Here is a 20,450-nt window from a genome sequence, read left to right on the forward strand (position 1 = left end):
GAAGCCTTACTTGCAGTGGGAGAAATCATATAATTCTAAGATATTAATTTTAAAATATTAATTTAAAAAGTCATAAAAGTTTCCCATTAGGACAGTAGTTTGTGAAAGAAAAAAATAATTACAAAAAAAAGTTTATGTGTTCACATACTTACTTTGAAATTTCTTACCTGTCATTACTTTCTTTGTCAAAGAGAAGAGCCTAAGAGAAAAAGAAATATTGTAAATTATCAAGAAAATATTAACCCATTTCACATTAACAGAAAAAAAAAGACATTCAGGTGATATAATTTTATGAGTGTACAGGCTTTGAAAAACTGAAGATGCACTTAGTCTTTATTTTATACTAAGCCGTGAATGTTAAAATGCTCTTATTCTACTGCCTTTGTTTCTGAATGATCTTATTATTTGAGATATTTTCTTAATAATTATAGCAGTGTATTTGACCTAAATTTGAGAAAAGAGCAATGGATCTCAAGTTTATGGGATATATTAATAGATAACTTTCTTGCATTTGACAGACAATGGACAATTTCATATTATACTTCAAATATTTTTATACAAAGGTACTCTTTTTACTGTCAATTAATTATAAACACTACTGAAATGGGCACTATAAAGGAAGTACATATCATCTACATCAGAAGAGTGTGTGTCTACTTTAGGACATTTTGTTAACTTGTATTTTGGAAATAGAATTTGTTTTGGATAGTTTATGAAATTACTAAATTTTATAAAAATATTTTATGTTCCTAAAATATATGAATCAGTTTTCTTTTTTAATTCTCTCTGTCACATTTTCACTTGTATCTATAGCAGTAAAGTGTTTCTAATTTGTTAATATGTATGTCTATTGAGTCTTTAAAGATTTAATAATGATTAACAATTAAAATGTCTTTAATATAAAAATCACTTAAATTAATAAAGCTCGAAATACCTTAGTTCCTCCACCACAACTACCATCATCTCTCACCTAGGCCATTGTATTGGCTTCTAAACATTGGATTTTGCAAGGCAAAGAGGTTTGTGAAAAACAGGAAGAGGAAATTAAACAACTTGGTATGGACTATGGAGGAGTAGAAATGGGTCCAGAAATGGATCTAATACACTCCCTCAGTTTGCAGGGAACAAAATTACATATTTTGCAGGAAATAGAATATAAAGAGGTAAACATTTAGGTTTTAAATCTACAATTATTATTATTATTTTTTTTTTTTTTTTTTTCGGTACGCGGGCCTCTCACTGTTGTGGCCTCTCCCGTTGCGGAGCACAGGCTCCTGACGCGCAGGCTCAGAGGCCATGGCTCATGGGCCCAGCCGCTCTGCGGCATGTGGGATCCTCCTGGACCGGGGCACGAACCTGTGTCCCCTGCATCGGCAGGCGGACTCTCAACCACTGCGCCACCAGGGAAGCCCCATTATTATTCTTTTAATAGACTTTCTGTTTTAGATTTAAAGAAAAATTATAAAAAATAGTAAGAAAATTACCATTTACCTCACACCTACTTTCACCAGTTATTACATCTTACCTCTACTATGGAACATAATAAAAAAGATACATGAAGTCAAAACAACTTATCACTGTTGATGATACTGTTGATCATCTGGCTGAGGTAGTGTTTCTCATGTTTTTCTACTGTTACATTACTTTTTTTCCCTCCCTTTCCATAATATTCTCTTTGAAGGAATTCACTATGTGCAGTCCACACTTGAATGGGGCATTACAATCAACTTCCTTGAGTGTGGAGAATAAATTACAGTTGACCCTTGAACAACACAGGTTTGAACTGCACGAGTCCATTTATATGTGGATTTTTTCAATAAATACATATTACAGTACTACACAATCCATGGTTGGTTGAATCAGTTGATGCTGAACCCAGTATAAGGAGGGCCAGCTGTAAAGTTTTATGCAGATTTTCGACTGCATGGGGTGGGGGGAGGTTGCAAACCCCCTCATTGTTCAAGGGTCAACTGAGCTGGGCTATAATCCAACACAAACTACTTATTTTTTGCTTAGATTATTCAGACTTTGACCACTGAGAGCTCTTTCAGTTGGTTCCTAAGTCCTATTAATGTATTCGTATCATTGTAGTGTGTTTCTTTTTGGTCGCTGTTGTCTCTTTTGGCCCTTTCTTACTTTTCAGAACTGCAAGATGTATAGGCCCATCTTGTATTTTCCACAATCCTAGAATCACTGATTTTTCCAAGAATCCCTTGTTCTCATATTGGAGAGTGTTACTGGAAACCAACATATGGGCACTAGGTATGTTTCTTGCTACTGAAGTATCATTGTTTTCAGACCATTTTATCTGAGAGGGCAAGGAACCATATGTGTTTTCTAACCAGTGTATATACAGTATTTATAAATATTTCTATCTTTAACCACCTGTATCTATATTTAGTTAAATATGAGCTCATACTGATGTCTCCAACTCTAGTCTATCACCTCCTGGATGGTTCTATTCTCTCTTTGCTTGTCTGTAACCTACTACTCCAAACAGTTAGAAAGCTTTCTCCCACAATCCAACATCCATTTTTTTAGTTGCTCATTTCTAATACACATGTATAGTGGTTTCAGAATGATTAACCCATATCCCCATGGGAAACTACTTGATCACATAAAAGACAGTGCTTCTCCTGCATGCCTTCTGTCTTTCGTCTCACAGTCTACGGTAGTATCCAGAGTGACTTAGGGCAGCACCATTCTCCCACTCCAAGCAAGGAGTCTTTTTCACACTTTTTAAAACATTAATATTTTTATAGTTTCCTGTGCATACTGGCATTCCCTGATCCCCTAATTGATTTTTTTAAATTCCCATACCACACATTAGGGTTCACTGTGTTCTGTATGGTTCTAAGGTTTTGGAAAAATGTATAATGTCATGTATCCACCATTTAACATGTTAAAAAAATGCATCCAACATGAAAAAAATGCACTTTACCATTTACACTGCCATTTATATGTCATACATATATGTCATACATATGTTCCACTGCCATAAAAAATTCCCTGTGCTTTACCTATGTAACTTTCCCCTTTCTTCAAACCTGCAATGACCACTGATCAGTCTCAATAGTTTTACCTTTTCCAGAATGTGTAAATGTTATTATTAAGAATGTAGCCTTTACAGACTGACTTATTTCACTTAGCAAGATGCATTTAACAGTCATCCAAGTATGTGTAAGTTGATAGTTCATTTATGTTTATCACTGAATAGCATTCCACTGCATGGATGCACCAAAGTTGTTTTATCCATTCACTGGAAGTAAATAGAGAGTCCAGAAATGAACCAGTACTTAGGTGATCAATTAATCTATGACAAAGGAGGCAGGAATATACAATGCAGAAAATACAACCTCTTCTTAAATGATTTTGGGGAAACTAGACAGCTACACTCAAAAGAATCATACTGTTTGGGAGAGGGGCTATAGGTTGAATCAATCACCAATGGCCAGTGAGTTCATCAATCATGCCTACGTAATGAAGCCTCCATAAAAATCCAAACGGAAGGGTTCAGAGAGCTTCCAGGTTGGGGAAACCAAAACACTTCCAAGTGCTACCATGCTGGGCTGCGCCCCAAGCACCATGAAAGCAGAAGCTTCCCTGTTTGGGACCTCACCCTATGTTTTTTACATGTGCCTGTTGATTCCTACCCTTTAATAGGTTGTGGGGTTTTTTGCTTTTTTGTTTTTTTGTTTTTGCGGTACGCGGGCCTCTCACTGTTGTGGCCTCTCCCGTTGCGGAGCACAGGCTCCGGACGCGCAGGCTCAGCGGCCATGGCTCACGGGCCCAGCCGCTCTGCGGCATGTGGGATCCTCCCGGACCGGGGCACAAACCCGTGTCCCCTGCATCGGCAGGCGGACTCTCAACCACTGCGCCACCAGGGAAGCCCCCTTTAATATGTTTTGTAATAAACTGGTAATCTAGGGAGTAAATGAGTTTCTTGAGTTCTGTGAGCCTCTCTAGCAAATTAATCAAACCCAAGGAGGGGACTGTGGGAACGTCTGATTTATAGGCAGTTGGAGGAAGTACAGGTAGCAACCTGGACTTAAACTGATATCCTGAGTTGGAGAGTTTTTTAGAAACTTGAACTTGTAGCCAGTGCATCAGAAGCACAGGTAACAACCTGGGCTTGTGACTGGCATATGAAGTGGAGGGCAGTGTTTTGGGACTGAGCCTGTGGAATGGGATGCTATCTCTGGGTGGGGTGGGACTGAATGTTCCAACCATCTAATTTATGGTAACAGGCTCTACCCTTAGATGCTTTCTAAAAGTCACCTTTTTTTTTTTTTAACATAAACCCAGTTGTGGTAGAAAGGGGCTTGTCATGAATCACAAGACACCCATTTCACCTTTATGACTCTGAAGCATTTTCAGGAACTGAGGACAAGAGACCAAATATTATGACAAAAGATGCTCCCATTACTCTTATTGCTCAGGAAATTCCAATGATTTGGGATCTGAGAGCCAGGAACTGAGGAAGAAGACCAAAAACAGTGTATGAGAAATATATTTTACAAATTACAGTATTACAGTAAGGAAGAAGATTTTATGAATTAACATATATAAGGCACTCTTTACAGTCTTAGGATATAGTATAAGCTCAATAAAGTTTAGCTATTAAAATAGAAATCTGAATCTCAAACATGTCAATTCTACAGCAGTCCTGCCAAGACATCTTCCAGCCATGCTTGCACATTTCAGTGAGACAATTAATGAAATGCAGGTTAATCTACCAACTTGTGCTTGAGTCTTCTGGTAATAAATTGTTAAATGAAAATAAAGAAAAATGACAATGTAGCACACAACACACACAACCACACACATATACACTGCATGTACACATTCATATTTAATTTAGTGTGCATATCTACCATGCAAAACCCTGTGCTAGGTTCTGTCGATGTTATATAAATAAATATCTTGAGGTATCCATCCTCAAGAATATACCATTATTCACCTCTAAACAGAAGCTTAAAAAGCACAAGGAAGACATCTAGTCCTTGTCTTAGGCACTGATTAAACCAGAAACACTGAACCAATTTAGAACAGTATAAGTAGGTTTTGTTGAACTTGAAACAAAAATCTTTATAATATTCATGCTTCTGAACATAGGAAAAATTTTAAACCAAAATATGTCTGGTGATACCTCTCAGATTTTGTTGGAAATCACTCTCCCCCAAAGGGATTTGAATTTATATTTGGGGGGAAAGAAACTTGGTTATGATGATAGCAGTAATATGTTAAAAATAAATTATTTAATATTAAAATACTTTATTGTACTTACCAACAACTCTTTATCAAGAACATATAAATAAAGTACATAAAAGCAAAAGTTAAAACATAAGATGTAAAGCTGACAATTTTGGGGGGGGCCATGCTGCAAAGCATGCGGGATCTCAGTTCCCCAGCCAGGGATCGAACCCGTGCCCCTTGCAGCGGAAGTGCGGAATCCTAACCACTGGACTGCCAGGGAATTCCTGACAATTATTTTTTAAAAGGTTAAGGCCTCGTATTAGTTTGCTATGGCAGCCATAAGAAAATATTACAGACTGGGTGGCTTAAACAGCAGAAATTCATTTTCTCCCAGTTCTGGAGGCTAGAAGTCTGACATCAAGGTGTTAGTAGGTTTGATTTCTCCTGAAGCTTCTCTCCTTGACTTGCAGAGAAGGCCACCTTCTCACTGTGTCCTCACATGGCCATCTCTCTATGTGTGCAGGTATCTGGTATCTCTCTATATCCTAATCTCGTCTTATAAGTGCACCAGTCATATAGGATTACGACCCACAATAACAAAACCGTTTTAATTCAGTTACCTCTTTAAAGGACCTACCTCCAAATACAATCACATTCTGAGGAGCCAGGGGTTAGAGGAGCTTCAACATATGAATACAGGGGGAACATAAATCAGCCCGTGAGAGACTCTCTCTCAAGAAAAGGTAATTTCTTTTATAATTTTTTCAATGGGCCATCATAAATTATATCTGTATAATTGTTCAGTCTTCAATAAATTCATAGTCTTATCAATAAAAATTGACTCTCCCTTAGCCTATTTTCCCAGAACATTTTATTTCTCCCTGTTCCAAATAGCAATGTTCACAATCTGCATTATGATTCTATGCCTGTCTTCCCCTTCAGATTACCCACACCCTAGGAAGAAAATCACTCTGCTTTATTCATCTTTAGATATCAAAATACAGCATAGACTTTTACTTATAGGAAGTTTTCAGCCAAGGTTTGAATAAGCTTTAAATGTGAAGGCAAAAACAAACAAACAAAATGAAGTAAAAATCATGTATTATACTACTGTATGTTAATAATATCTAGTACAGTGGTTAATAAAAAAAAAACATATGTGTATAATTATACATAAACCTCTATACACACATTAAAGGTATATATATATAATTTAAGAAAAAATATGCCTACTTGTTTGATATTCTAGTTTTTAGTCCTGAGTTTCAAAGCACTTAATGCCAAGAACGGTAACCTGCAGTTACACTTTTTCACAATGTTTATTTTAACATTTTGTGGCTTATTTAGCTCTCTCTGCTTCTAGCAATGTTTGAGGTTTATATATCTCAAATGATTTTTGATGTAATATTACATTCAATTACTGTAATTTAGCAATATTGTTCCATACATTTATGAATCATCTTTGAAAATATTGCCATTAAAGCTACTGACAGTGTTAAATATATATGTACAAGACTATAAAAGAAATAAAAAGTAAGTTTCATGTGAACAGGGAAAATAATTCCTTCCCTTTTTTTCACACTACAGACAACTGTTAACTGGATTGCTCTCCACCTGTTTTGTGCTTTTGGGGAATCCTTATTTCTTCTATGGAAGGCAGTACATGGATGAAGTAGGCTTGTTATTCATGTGAAATAATTCAATCAACACAAGAGAACACCTCATAATTAAATTGAATCTGACATTAAACTAATGAATTAGTATGTCATTAAAATGTTTTATACCACTGACAACTTTCTTCCAGTTATTATAAAATAATTTTCATCTAAGATTCTTAATCATAAAACAAAGCAGGATGGTGAGTCATTTTTGATAAAGTGGGAAAGTTAGCCAAATGATCAAGAGCCATACAAAAAGGAACACCAAAAGAAGATTAAAAACGACAGTGTTGGTAGAATAGGTTTAAAAGATTAAAAGCTGAATGGAATAGAATATTTAGATAAAAAGAAAACCACAAAGAGACATCAGAAATATGACAACAAAGATGTAGTATAAGGCATAGTCAAAAATTAAATGAAAATGAAAGTCAATGCATTTTTTACAAAAATCAAAAAAAAAGAGAACAAAGAAATAAATGCCAGTAAAGAGAAGAGAAAGATCAAAGATAGTCATATTAGATATACAAGAGACATTAAGGAGAAAATTCAACTTAATTCTGTCAAAACAATGTCCTTGAATGCAGGTGAATATGTCAGATCACTTAGGAAGTTTTCCAGAATGAATATAAGTATTCTTTAAAAATAGAGTGCATATACGTGTGTGTGTGTAATATATAATATATATATAAACAAATTTTGTGTGTGGGGGTTTTTTTGTTTGTTTTTGGCTGTGCTGCACGGCTTGCAGGATCTCAGTTCCCCGACCAGGGATTGAACCCAGGTCACGGCAGTGAAAGCCCAGAATCCTAACCACTAGGCCACCAAGGAGCTCCCTTTTTGCTTGTCAAGTTTTTTTTTATATTTCTTTTTTTTATCATGGTGAGAACACTTGACATGAGATCTACCCTCTCAGCAAATTTTTAAGTGTACAGTGTTGTTAACTGTAGGCTTCACACTGCACAGCAGATCTCTAGAACTTATTTATCTAGCATAAATGAAACATTATACCTATTAAACAGCTCTTCATTTCTTTCTCCTCCAGTGCCTGGAAACCACCATTCTACCTCCTACTTTTCTGAGTGAGCATTTTAGATACCTCATAGAAGTTGCATTTAATGAAATTCTGAACCCAGCAGTGTTTTGTTTTTTGGTTTTTTTTTCTTTTGGGGACTGCATAAGTTGATCACAAAATTTATATGGAAGAAAAAAGTGTCAAGAATAGCCAAAATGACAATGAAAATGAAAAACAAGAAGGGACTAGCCCTACAGATACCAATAGGGCCAATCTGGTAATATGAAAATTAAAATAGCACAGCAAGATGCAAGAATTGGCACAGCGACGGAGGAACAGAATTGAGTTAGAAACAGACTGAAGAGAACAGGAAATTCATGGAATACTGGAGTGGGAGTTAATTGGGCATTTTGTAGGGCAATTTGGAGATATCAGTAAAGCTGGACATTCCTCTGGAACACAGAAGTTTTACTTTCCTCCCTGGGGAGGGAAAGAGTTTGTCTGTGTTTCTTTTGTGGTGGGGGGAGAAGGAAACTTCCCCCTTTACCCCTCTTGAGTTCATGTGGCTGAACTAATAGTAAAATTGACACAAAACAGATTAACAGGAGAAAAAGAAACAGATTTTGATCCATGTGTATGGAAGGCTCATAGAAATGGGACCTAAGAAGTGGCCAAAGCAGGCAGCTTTTATACTTTTTAGACAAAGAAACAATAAATTTATGAGGAATTGAGAAGACAAAGCAACTTGGACTTTGGATGCTTAATTAGTGAAGAATCAAAACAGAGTTTGGGCTTGGGGTAGTAAATTAAAGAAGTAACAAGGTTTGTTTGAACGGGCTTCTTGGCTCTGAATTCCCTATCTCTGGTGTTAAGGGTGTCCTTCTACTTCCAGATGAAGGGGGGTGCACCTTTCATGTAAGAGATGTATTTCCTGCTTTCAGGGGAACAGAGGGGAGTCAGAGTTTCTTTCTTGCATTGGCTGCTTCTCAAACAACTTCAGCTCAAAACATTCAGTATGCTGTTGTGGCACGGCATGTTTTAAGGTGGTCCATCCTAAGCCTCAACACTTCCAACACTCCAACTTTTCCAGGGGCTACTCAAAGGACTGATTTCTACCTTGTTAATCTCAAAGCGCTGATAGGACTCAGCATAATCTAGACATCTGGGAGCTAGTAAGAACAGAGCTTTGGGGTGGAACTCACCATACCCACTCCCCCCACTCAACACAAGCAAGTAGATGAATAAACCCAAGCTCCCATCTTCTCCCTGGGGAGGGAAAGAGTTGCATCATACATTCAGTGCCACATCTTTTCTGGAGCTGGATTTTGTCTTGACTGTCTTAGAATGATAAGGGAACTTGGCATACTTAACCTCATTAATCATCTGAGAAATGCAATCAAAATCATAATGTGATATCACTTCATACCTGTTATGATCGTAATTATCTAAAAAACAGAGAGAGAAGCATTGACAAGGATGTGGAGAAATTGGAACCATTGTTGGTATGAATATAAAATGGTACAGCCACTATGGAAAACATAGTATAGAAGTTCTTCAAATAAAATAATATTACTGTATGATCCAGCAATCCTACTTCTATTTATCCAAAAAAATTGAAATCGGGATCTTGAAAAGATATTAGCACTCTCATGTTCATTGAAGCACTATTCACAATAGCCAAGATGTCAAAACAACCTTAACTTTGAGTGACTATGAATAGATAAAGTATGAAATACACATACAATGGAATATTATTCACTCTTTAAAAAAAAAGAAGGAAATTCTGCAATATGTGACAATTTGGGCAAACCTTGAGGTTTGATGCTAAGTGAAATAAGCCAGTCACAGAAGGATAAGAACTGCATGATTCCATGTGCATGAAGTACCTAAAATAATCAAATTCATAGAATCAAGGAGTGGAATGGTGGTTGCCAGGGGTTCAAGAGATGCGGAATGGAGAATTGCTAGTCAATGGGCATAAAGTTTCTGTTACGCAAGATGAATAATTTCTAGAGCTCTTCTGTGCTATATTGTGCCTGTAGTTAACAATACTGTATTATTATGTCCTTAAATTTTGTTTATAGGGTAGATCTCATGTTAAGTGTTTTTACCACAATAAAAGAAATTTAAAAGAAAAAAAAAACCTCTAAGATCAAATTTTCCAACAAAGAGAGAAACTATGTTGACTCTTCAGGAGATTTTATTAGTACAATATAACAAAACCTTAATTGCAGTTTTAGGTATTACACTTAAATTTCCTCCCCCACTAAAAATAAATAAATATATGTATTTATTGAATTTATACCATATTTCCGATAGTCTCCTAAGCACTAAGTATACAATGGTTAAGTAAAAAAAATATGCACCATCTCTTCTATGAGTTAGTGTCTACCCTGAAAGATTGTATTTTCCAGAACTATCATAAGTATTTCTGTTCACCTAACATTTTCCCCCAGGCTTCCTTCACCTCAGGTGGAAAATTCCATTTGGGCTCAAGAAATGTTGCTGAAAAATAACTACTCATACAATTCTCAAGGGACCTACAAGTGCCCATACCCAACTTTTCCTTTTGTTTTCCCCTCTTGTCAACAGATGTCCTGTTTACTTATAATCCTGTATGCCTGAGAACTTGAAATTTTGTGTGTACTTTTTGTTGTTATGTTTATTGTGAATTTTTGCTACATATCTTCAGAGTACCTCTGTTTTCTCAAAACACTATAAAAATCTTTCTCTGCTTAATCACTTTGAAGCAGTTTCTGTGGAGGTTGTCTTCTTTGCTTCACTTCAGCTAATAAAGAGTGACTTCTCATTTCTTCAGATATCCTTGGTTATTTCAACAATCATGATGGGTCTTCCACATTATTCATCTAGTACTTTAAACACTTTTTTCCATCAAATCTAAGATATCATGGATTGTAACACCTGCCCTATTTCATGAACCAGTATAAAAGAAAAAATACTGTCAACCTATTATTTCTTATACTTTAGAAATTTAAAGTCACTGAAGGAATTCTTAGAATTATACTGAGATTTTAATTTTACACATATAAAAAGGATAATATAAACAAAATATATTTGCTAAGATATTCTTAATACTTTTGCACATTAAACTTGACTCTTAGGGATCATTTTTTGATTTAGAGACATTGATATATATGTTTACGCACAGGCCATAGTTTGCTATGCAGCACTGATGATGCACCATTTCCTATAACAGTGCTTTTCTCTTGAGATATTTTCTAAGGCACTGTCATCCTCCCTGTATATTTTGATGCTGTTGCTTACTTGATCTTACTGGAAGGTTTAATAAAAGGTTTTCAGACAACAAGTAAAATTCATATTCTTTCCCCGAAGTGTTTCTTTAATAATCTCTTGACTTTTATAACAAGAAGTTGCAATTATACTCTTATGCCAGCAGGACAAACAATCAAGTGCTTGCAGGAACAGGCAGTGGAAATTCCACGACTGCTATCTGACCTAAAACAACTTTAAGGCAGGTGTCAAGAACAATGCGCTCTAATTTTACAGACGTTAAATGTGTGCGTGGGGGGCTTTTTAGGACTTTGTACTCACTGTTCCTAGCATTCAGAACCTATTACCCCTCAGTAGTCTACATTGCTGTCATTCAGTAACTACACTGACTTCCTCTAGGAACAAAATTGAAGACTAAGGCAATTTGACATCTATCTGCTGCTGTTTATTACCAAGTTTCAAGTCTGTTCTCTGTTACTGATATTGTTTTGGCTCTTTTTAATTACAGTGTGATTTCTGTTACTTAGCATGTGTTTTGTGTAAATAATGGCCCTCACACGTGATTTACTGTGCCTCTCATATGTGGTGACTACTCGGACCATACACAGAAGACGGTTCTGTTAGCACCGTTGACCTCTGTAATGATCTCTCAGTTTTAAGTTTTACCAGAGCCCACATGGAATTTACTAATAGTCACTCAGAAGTGAACGTGATCAGTGATTACCACCCTCATCTAAGGCTTTGGATTTTCTTCTTCCTCAGAGTCAAGTTCCTGCTCAGAAATTACTCGCAGACATTTTCTCCTTTCTTTTTAAAACTCATAATCTCCATGCCCAAGGAGACTGAAAACTTCCCAAAGTTTACTGTGCTGTTTGCTTCTCTCAGGAAACCTAAGATGTTCTCTTGCAAAGAAGAGTGACCTGATATAGCTAAGAATTCCCTAAAGCCTAAATGTTTAAATATTTCATTCTTCTTTCCCTGGAGCCTCAGAGTCCACATACCTAGATGTATGCCTTCCTGTGATATTTATATGTTTTTCTTCTCTTTTCATCTCCTTCTATTTATTAGGATTCTCCTACAAAAGGACTGTTACTGCATATTATTGTATCTATGTTCAGGAAAAGGAAATAGTTTCTACTACTGTACTTACTTTCCTATTCTGAAGATATTAATTAATCTATCTTCTAACCTCCCTTTTTCTCTCTCCTCTTTCCCCTCTTTTTTCCCTTCCTATTTTACGTTTTTCTTCTTCCTTTGGCACCAACATAACTGAAATTTTTCCCTTATTTATTTTCTGCCATTCACTCCATTTTTTTCCTACTCCATGTTGCCGCTCTGTATACTCTGTTCTTTGGGGAGTTTGCATCAACCTACATGTTTCTATAACTCAGACTACAACACTTTTGGAGCACCAACATTGACATTTATCTAGAGTCCAAGATCAAGCTGAATTTACTTTTAAAAAAGAGACATTTACTGAAGAAAAAGTTTATTGCCCCATTTTGGCCAACTAAGACAGAAAATTATTTTAGGAGGAAGGGAAGGAATGGCAAATGACCTGCATATACAACACAGCTTTAGAAAAATGGATAAAACAAACTCAGCAGGTAGTTAGACTACATGTCAGGAAACAAAGATAGGAAAAAGCATGCATTGACCTAAGATGGGCTATTTAGTATCTGACTCCAGATGGAAACAAAATGAAAAGCTAAAAGAAATACTGGCTTTCAAAATGTTTTGGGTTTTTTTTCCCCCTGAAGAAGGTAATAGTTTCCTACTTATTGATATTGAAGAAGATATTTTCAGATTTATTGATGTATTTGCATTGATCTATCCAGACTGACTTGCCTCTGATGAGACATTAATAAATGTACATTGTGAAATAACCTATAGATAGCATTGTACTCTGTGGTCATTGAAAACAAATTCAAATTCAAGGTGCTCCTGTGGATGATGAGCCACTGTTTTGGTGTAACTATCATAACTTTCTATGCTCTTGGGTAAGAGGTGCATGGACACAAACACAATATTTTAATTTTGCAAAAATTTACACACTCAATTTCGCATTTTTTTCCATCCAGAGGCATGAGTACACGCACAACAGACTTTTTCTAATTCTCCAACCTGTAACAATTAATTGATCGTTAACTAAGTCTAGTTACTCCCCTGGCCAATTAGCTTCCATAGGAAGACTATCTTGTGGAGGTTTATGCTCACTCGCCCAATATGTTTGATCATTGATATTATTATTATTATAGATTTTCTTACAAGTAATCCAGTTACACCAGTATTACACCATATAGAAGCTGCTTTATGAATTAGACTAAGATAATTACAAAATAAATTCATTAGAAATACAGTACGATTGTCTTAGGCTTCCCTACAAAGCAAATCTTGATCATAAACCAAATGTCATAATAAATTGGGGATATAAACGAAGATCTAAGTCTCACTTAGTGTTGGTTTCCAAGTCTCTCATTTTATAATACAAGGTCGAACTGACATAGGTTCCTACTGACCATTATGCTTTAATATGAAAGATAAGGGTATATTATTTGTTAAGCAATCTTAATATATAGTTGGGTATGAATATTGCATTTTGTAATTGAAATGCCAGACATGTGTAAGAATTTATATATAAAAGAAAATCTTAAGACAGGAGAGAATGTTAGATTATAGATATTTAGATCAATTGTATATTTAACACAAAATTATTATTGAGTTATATAGAGAATAGATAAGCAGCAAGGATATATTATACAACACAGGGAAATATAGCCATTGTTTTATAATAACTTTAAATGGAGTATAATCTATAAAAATATTGAATCAATATATTGTACACCTGAAAGTAGTATAATATTGTAAATCAACTATACTTCGATAAAGAAAAAAGAGTCTTCTACGGGACTTCCCTGGTGGCACAGTGGTTAGGAATCGCCTGCCAATGCAGGGGACACAGGCTTGAGCCCTGGTCTGGGAAGATCCCACATGCCCCAGAGCAACTAAGCCCGCAATCCACAACTGATGAAGCCCACGCACCTAGAGCCGGTGCTCTGCAAAAAGAGAAGCCACTGCAATGAGAAGTCCACGCACCTAGAGCCGGTGCTCTGCAAAAAGAGAGGCCACTGCAATGAGAAGCCCGCGCACCGCAACGAGGAGTAGCCCCCGCTTGCTGCAACTAGAGAAAGCCTGCGTTCAGCAACGAAGACCCAATGCAGCCAAAAATAAATAAATAAATGAATTTATTTAAAAAAAAAAAGAAAAAAAGAGTCTTCTAGAAACCATGGGTTAAATAAATAGCAAATCAAGAAAAAAAAAGTGGATAGGCTTGAAAATGATGGCTCTGTATACAAAGGATTTTTTCCATTGAATTATTTAAAATCAACCTAAAATCAAATTTAATCAAAAAATGATACTTAAATTTCTGAAACATATCTTTACCGTGTTTGCTATTATTCACATGTAAACTAAACAAGAAATTGGTACTGTATGCAAATAGTTTTTATGCTTTATTTATGTGTAGAAGAAAAGGCTTGAAAATAAACCTGAAGGTTCAAACTTTAAAATTCAGCAACTGACCAAAACTTTTCTATTAGGGAAGAACAAACTTTTCAGTATCATAATTCTAACAGTACACTATCATCACTTTTTTTTTTTTTTTTTTTTGCGGTACGCGGGCCTCTCACTGTTGTGGCCTCTCCCGCGGCGGAATACAGGCTCCGGACGCGCAGGCTCAGCGGCCATGGCTCACGGGCCCAGCCGCTCCGCGGCATGTGGGATCTTCCCGGACCGGGGCACGAACCCGTATCCCCTGCATCGGCAGGCGGACTCCCAACCACTGCGCCACCAGGGAAGCCCTATCATCACTTTTGATCTCAGTATTTTGAATATATTTTACACTTTCTCATTTAATGTTTACAGAGTCACCAGGAAGTTGCAACAAAAGATTAGTGCATTTTATTAATGTTCACTGAAAATACTTTGTATATTAGGCATCAATTTTAAAATATATAACTCATTTATTTTTTAAATTAATTAATTTATTTATTTTGGGCTGCTTTGGATCTTCATTGCTGCACGCGGGCTTCCTCTAGTTGCGGTGAGCGGGGGCTACTCTTCGTTGCAGTGCACAGGCTTCTCACTGTAGTGGCTTCTCTTGTTGCAGAGCATGGGCTCTAGGCGCACGGGCTTCAGTAGTTGTGGCACATGGGCTCAGTAGTTGTGGCTGGCAGGCTCTAGAATACAGGCTCAGTAGTTGTGGCTCACGGGCTTAGTTGCTCTGCGGCATGTAGGATCTTCCCATACCAGGGCTCGAACCCGTGTCCCCTGTATTGGCAGGTGGATTCTTAACCACTGCACCACCAGGGAAGCCCCCAAAATATATAACTCACTTATGAAAAATATATCACTTACAGTCTTAATTTGATTACTGTAATTTACTCAAAAGACAAGATTCTTGTCTGGAAAGAATAAAGCATGTCTTTATCTTTAGTTCTATACCTTTTTCTACTTTTATCACAAGTTTGATATCATGGTGGTAGCCATCAAGGAAAGAAAAGTAGTAATCTCTAGGAGGCAGAGAATTACAGTGGTCTTCAAGACCTAGCAATTTATCTTTCTAAAGAGTAATCTGGTTTTAATACCAGGACAGTCAAAGAAGGGCAATGAGAACTATTTTTTAAAGTTAGCAAAGAGTCAGTGGGATGCAAACAGATCAAAATCTACGTGAAAGAAATTCTACTGGGAAAGGATTTGCGAGAGAAAGTTATTCTTTATTAAGTGACGCCAATAATACATCAGAGCTTACTGGAAACCCGTACTTAATGCTATTAAACGGGTCAGGAAACCAAAGCTAGAAGATTACCACCATTGTTCTTAATAGTCTAAGAAATGTGGCAGTATCATCATCAAAAGCAAGTTCTTTAAATAGTCACTTTCTTCAAATAATTTTTGACAATCTTACATCTTTTTCATATAAATGTGTTTATTTGGCTTTTCTTTTGCTTTTTAACATTCAATATGGCCATGTAACTTTTCACTTAAGGTATTTCATGACTGGCTTTCTTAAGAATAAATGTAGAATCAAATGTCTTTTCCTAGAGGAAGTAAAACTGAACAATTAATATTTTACATTTTTATTTGTTACAATAATATGCTGAAAGAAATAGATCCAGTGACAAAGAAAAACAGAATTGAAATACAATCAACTCATAATATATCCACTGGGATTTGTTCCTGAGAACCACAATAATATCGTTCACTCCTAAACCAGTATATAATCAAAAATTTGCCTCTAATCTTGAAATTGTAAGACTAGAGTTCCTAAAACTTGACTTACTAGAATTACTCCATTATCGAGTAATTCAGCTGATTGCAATTTTATTTTAGTTACATTGAGATCTATCTTGATCACAGGATATACAAATATAAACAGCTTCTCTCAAATATACATCCACTTATTTTGTGAGACTCAGAGAAAATGAGTAAGTTGGCACTCTAGGCGACAAAGTTAGTATTTTGCTTAATAAAGTACATGTTAGTGGGACTTCCCTGGCATTCCATTGGTTAAGGCTCTGCACTTCCCATGCAGGGGGTGCAAGTTCCATCCCTGGTCGGAGAACTAAGATTCCCACATGCTGCTTGGTGTGTCCAAAAAATAAATAAATAATCTTTTTATGTTAGTAATCTATTACTTTAGTGATCTTTTCATGTCATATTTGATTTTAAAAAAACACGTGTACAATGACAGATTATAAAATAAATCTCTTATTTCCTTAAATGATACTCATTTTGCTTTTATTTATTTATTTTCCTTCCAGGTTTATTGAGATATAATTGACATACAATAATGTATGTTTAAGGTGTACACAGCATAATCATTTGACCTATATAATTCATGAGATGCTGTTCACAATACTGTGAAATAATGTTCACAATAAGTTAGTGAACATCCATTACCTCATATAGATGTAAAATAAAATGAAAAGAAAAGAAATATTCTCCTTGTGATGAGAACCCTTAGGGTTTACTCTGTTAACAACTTTCATATAGAACATTAGTTATATTCATCACGCTGCACATAACATGCCTAGTGCTTACTTATTTTATAACTGGGAGTTTGTACCTTTTGACCACCTTCATTCAGTTTCCCATCCCCCCACCACCCGCCTCTGTTAACCACAAATCTGATCTCTTTTCTATGAGTTCGTTTGTTTTTGAAGTATAATTGACCTACAACACTGTGTTAGTTCCTGGTGCACAACAGAGTGATTCAGATATTTCTATACATTTCAAAATGATCAACATGATAAATCTAGTTACCTTCTGTCACCATACAAAGATATTACACTATTATCAGCTACATTTACTTTCTTGTACATTCCATACCTGTGATTCATTTATTTTGTAATGGAGTTTTTGTACATCGTAATCTACCTCACCTATTTATCTCATTTCCCCACCCCATTCCCCTCCAGCAGCCACATGTTTATTCTCTGTATTTATAACTCCGTTGCTATTTTATGTTTGTTCATTGGTTTTGTTTTTTGAATTCCATGTATGAGTGAAATAATACAGTGTTTGTCTTTCTCTCTCTGACTTACTTCACCTAGCAAAAGAAGAATAAATTAGTAAACCTCAACAAGTTTGGTTGTCATGAACAAATTATCAACCAAACTTATTCTCTAATGATGATTTTTCATCCTTAGTCAGTTCTTTAACACCCACTAAGTCTGTCCATGTTTTTGCAAATAGCAAGATTTCATTCTTTTTTATATATGGCTGAGTAATATTAGTGTGTGTGTGTGTGTGTGTGTGTGTGTATGTGTGTGTGTACATGGGGGTTGTTCTTCATTTTAGTGCTTGCTCAGGCTTGGGAGCAACTCAGAGTTCAGGGGTATATGGGGAGGAGAAAAGCTAACTAAAGAAAAAGAAAGGAAAAAGCAGAATGTAAGAAATTGGCACTTGTGAACACTTGATTAAACTGCAAATTAATTTGTGAATTCTAATGTTTTTAACAAAGTTTCTTCAACAGCATTTTTAAGCTGGACATTTTAAGTGCCAAATGTGATTGGTTTTAAGGAAAATAAATTAGTAAATCTTAAGATATATGCACAATGTTTATGGGAAGAAAATAGGAGCAGTCTCGTTCTCTGTCTTTACAAAGGTGATAAACCCAGGGAACGAAGAAAGACGATGACCTGGTTGAATCTCCTTATAAACATACCGAAGACAGACCTCTTGCAAATATAATGATGATATTTGCTAGCAAGAGTTATTATAATTCTTAGTATCTCTGGAATTACTTATGGTCAACAGAGCTAAAATCCATGGGTTATTAATTGTCGTTGGAAAACATCATGAAAATTATGTAACTGTTGGAGTAAATAGTGGAGACAGTTCATAAGTGAAATACTTTCTTTCCATATAAAAGCTTGTGCTGTCATACATCACTCAGAGACCTCAGATCTTGTCCAATTTATATTCTAATGTGGCAAGTGCTGGCAAACTTCAGCTTCTCCCAGGTTTGCTTGTCTTGCAATTATTTATATCCTTAAAATTATTTGTAAAGCTTAAAAGTGAATACAATCTCTAGTTCCTATGGGTTTCATTGGAAAATACAATTCTGTATGTTACTTTAGCTTAATTCCCGTTTTCATTGCAAAGAATTTTTGACTAAAAATTTAAATTAATAGTTGAAGCAAATTTTACTCACTGCAATGCCTTTGTTTCTCTGAAAAAATATGATACAAATTGAAGGCTACCTTTAAAATATGTTTGGCATCCCCAATGAAATATGTGGAAGAGAAATAGTTGCTCTAGTTAAATAATATATGCCAATGAAACAAAAACGTATTGACATGGAAATGCATGTGGATAGCATAAGGAAAAGGTAAAGGAAAAGGGAAAAAATGGAATAATGCATTAATCTTCATGTTAAGTAACGTAACGCAGAAATCACACTGTGGAATACTGAAAAGGGAGCAAAAAGTCCCAACTTGAGTTATTTGCTTAGAATGTAGAGGAAAGGAGATGGGTCATTCTCAACTTCTAAAAGCTGTATTTCATGGCTCATGCTCCCCATTCTTCCGTCTTCAAAGCCAGCAATGGTCCTTCTCATGCTTTGAATCTTTTTAATCTCCCTTCTACTATTTACGACAGAAGAAAAGGCTCCTGTGAGTAGATTGAAACCACCAGGATTATCCAGAATCATTTCTAATCTCAAGGTCCCTAGACCTTATTCACACTTGGAAAGTTCCTTTTGCCATTTAACGCAATATATGCACAGATTCCAAGAATTAGGATGTGAGCATTTTGGGGGAACCATTATTCTATCTACCACAATTTACTAGAAGGTTAATCATTTGGCCTCTATGTCACAATTTTTGCAGATGTGAAATGGGGATGATATTAATGCCTCATTCATTGTTGTTTGTTAGGAACAAAATAACTTACTTAAGCAAAATAATTAAAACGAAGTATTGTGTATAGTAAGAATTATATAAGGGATTGTTGTTACTTTTAATACATAACAAAAATATGAAACTGTCCCATTTTGTAATATTGTGAGAAAAAGCGATGTGATGGCTACCATCCAATCAATGCCATAGTTATTGATGATTTATAATTCTGTGTAAAAATGATTTGTCAGGCTAATCAGTTAAATATAACTAGGTAGGGTGGATATATGAAGATGACAGATGATTAATAGCTAGCTAGCTAGATATAGATAGATGATAGGTAGATACATACATACATACATACATACATAGGCAGACGGACAGACAGACTCAAGAAACCCAATCACCCAAACATAACTGAAAGATATACTCCAACATTGTCTGCCACCTGGAAAATGAGTTTTCTATTATTTTTGTTTTTTATGTATAATAATTCTAGAATATGTTGCTTTCATAATTAAAAAGAAAATTTAAATGAATTGCCTATGATAGGCCTGAGACTTTTCCCCCTTTCTTCTACTGATACAAGGTAAAAGAAATTATCAAATTTACTTCCTTTACAGATAATGATTACTGATCACTTCTTTCATAACATGACTTCAGTGGATTGTCACAGTTTGATCTTAGCCAGTGAAGCATCAGCAGACATCATTCTTTATTGCACTTACACAGGCTTATTCCTCAACTCTTCTCTTTCAGCAGAGTCATAGAGCAGAGACCCTTCAGTAGAATTATGTCTATAAAACAGACAATCTCCCTTTTTCCTACTGGTCCATCTTTCTTTGAGCCAATGGATTTTATTCAATTTCTCAATTTACAAAAGAAGAATAAATTAGTAAACCTCAACAAGTTTCGTTGTCCTGAACAAAT

This window comes from Neophocaena asiaeorientalis, unplaced genomic scaffold (assembly GCF_003031525.2).
Source record: "Neophocaena asiaeorientalis asiaeorientalis breed wild unplaced genomic scaffold, Neophocaena_asiaeorientalis_V1.1 scaffold451, whole genome shotgun sequence".
Lineage (NCBI taxonomy): Eukaryota > Metazoa > Chordata > Mammalia > Artiodactyla > Phocoenidae > Neophocaena > Neophocaena asiaeorientalis.